Raw genomic sequence first — 3,022 nt, forward strand, 5'->3', positions numbered from 1 at the left:
GGAAGAAGAAATTTTTGGGGAAGTTTTAAGGGGTATTCTCTTTAATTTTGATGCAAGACGGGAAGGTTAGGGGAAAAAATTCACTTTTTGGGGTTGGGGATTCTTACCAACCAAAGAAGTTGAATGCTGATGCGGAAAATAGAACAACTCCTCGACCAAAGCCTTCGATCATTGAGCCGGCTAAATTGGAGCTTCGCCGGCTTCCCCTTACATCAGTATGAGTTCTCGGTCGGACAATACATTGCCGAGTGATTGTGTTAGCTGCACCGACCGAGGAACGAGTTTTACGGCTTTTTGGAGGTGAGGGAGTATAGGCGTCTATCGGTTGGACCGCCCATAGCGGACATTCGAGGTATTCCATCCGGGATACTCATGAGCACAAAATTTAGTTGGAGGAAGGTAGCAAACCGAGTGTAGAGCATCGGAAGTATGGACTAAACGAGAATGTACGAATAGGTAGTCGAAGAGATCATCGAAAAGGAGATCATCGAGAGGATCGAACGGGCGCCGGTCTAACCCACCCGGCATCTCTCTTAACATACTTTCACATCACATCTAGGTGAGCCACGTAGCTAAATCATACTTTCATTCATCATTCATATTAACCTATTTACAACAACACATCTATATCATCGTTGGTAAATCGTGTGCCCGTATCAACGTACATGTCTCCTATCGAGGCTTAACAAAATAATATCCCAAAATATATGAACACAAGTGCCGAACATATCTAACCATATACACATGTGCGAGCCTGCAAGAAGGGGTACGTGCCATATCGTAAGAAGGCACGCACCCCGCCGTGCCCTTAAATATGTACACAAAAGAATCTATACCAAAAGCCGCAGCTCCGAATTTGGAATGAGCTCCGCTATGTAGTCCCCCGAGAAAAATAGCTATGGATCAAGTCCGTTCGGCCATCCGCGGGCATGACGCAGCATCCACAAACAAAATGACGCGCACGGGAACGTACCGAGTACGTAAGTAACATCAACATCAATATGAAAGCATAATAGACAACATATGAAATAGCATAGGATAGGAGATAATAAGTATCATCGTCATAACACTTACTTGCTTTCAGACAGGGACATTCCATTTCTATCGCGTATCCGTGTACATACATCCATATCCGTATCCTTATACGTATTCGTACTCATTTACCTTTCGTATCCATTTTCGTATTCGCATTCATATTTCCATTCATACTCATATTAATATCATATACATTGCATATACATAGTCTTTACATATCATTTACATATACTTAACATTTTCATACTCACATATCGATGTCATATATATAGCATTTATAGCATACCCGAAGAAGGTTTGGTATTTCATATTCACAGCCCTACCAAGGTGGAGTGTAAATTAAGTACACAGGTTCCTACCAAGGCTCAAGTGCTATTATCCCGTACGCCATGGTGCGCGCATCATCGTATATAGATATATACATATTCACCATTCTACTAGCCATATAAACTTGGGGTTCATAATAATAGCATATAGGCACATATACATATAAGCATCTTTTAGCACATATTACATGTCGTCATTACATCTATATCCTTAAAGTATTACTCGTCGTATAAGGAACTTAGTACAATCGTATCATATCGAAAATCCCCGCCATAAGCAATAGGCAGAGATAGGATGCGTTGGAGAATATCGTAGGCTCATAAAGGTAGATATTTGGCCAAAGAACCATGCCTTATGAAAGAGGGTTAGCCTTACGATACCTTTCCGTTCAAGTATTCTATCACTTGCACGAGCTTCTTCAATGCTCACATTTCTGCCTTCATTAAGTTATACTATCATTAGGAGATCGATGTCTTGGCGTACATGACTAAAGCTAGAGAAGAAGTGACAAAGATTTCCTTTATTTATGCAACTTCCTCCATATCATATATCAACTCTGAAACATAAATAATAACATTCGCGGCTATCATCACAATAGCCTTTATTCACCTACATTATCCTTACTTCTGAATTCCCTCAAACATTCACATTCATGGTCATATCACACGATTAAAGTCCATTCTATACAATGTCTATTACATGTTCTCAATGTCTTTATAACATGATTATAATCATAATATGTATCAAGAATCATGACTCAATCAAGCATTTACTCAAAGAAGTGACACTATTCCGCACATTTATAACCCATTTTCTATTTCCTTCTACAATCCGAGTGTTTCAACTTTTAAATATCTTAAACAACATGGAAATGTCATAAAACTTACCTTAGATGGTGTAGGAATGAACCTTGGTGCAAACTTCTTTTCCCTTGAGCAAAACCCTAGTTTCACCTTCACTTGGATTCTTGTCTTGGATAAGCTTTAATGGGTTTCTTATACTTGATTCACTTGTTTTGATGAAGTTGAACACTAATTTCTCTTGAAATCTTGCGGGAGAAATGTAGAGAGATGTTTAGAGAGAAGTGGAAATGGAAATAAAATGAAACTTGAATCCTTATTAAATAGCTCGAATTCGGCCGGACCAACTTCTATTTACAAACATGTCAGTCAGTATAATTTATCTTGACCGTATGTCTCGCCGTAGATTTGGTCCGGAAGAAGGTGACATTACGGGTCGAATGTGCGGCTGAACATACGATAAAATGTTTTTATACGGCCGGTATGTTTGGCCGTATAATACTGGCCTTAATCCGAACTCGTTCTGGTCGACTCGTTTGATCTCCAATCCTTACGAACCTTTCGACACTTGTTTATCAAAATCATTATCAATCTAAGGGACATTATAACTCTTCTCCAAAGCATTGTTAAATCGTTATTAACTTGTTACTCGTAAATCTCTTCCGATATCTTATCGTATGCCGCCTGGCTTTGCAAACTTTCTCGTCTAACATCAAATGTCTTTAAAATCTCACTTAGGGTCATCAAATGTCATTCCTTACTTATTACAAAACCGTATACTTCGTGTCCTTCACTATTCTATTCGCTACGCATCAACAGAAAATTTTTCTAGGTGTAACAAAGATGGACTCCAGGATTTC

Source organism: Lycium ferocissimum, chromosome 5 (genome assembly GCF_029784015.1).
Source record: "Lycium ferocissimum isolate CSIRO_LF1 chromosome 5, AGI_CSIRO_Lferr_CH_V1, whole genome shotgun sequence".
Lineage (NCBI taxonomy): Eukaryota > Viridiplantae > Streptophyta > Magnoliopsida > Solanales > Solanaceae > Lycium > Lycium ferocissimum.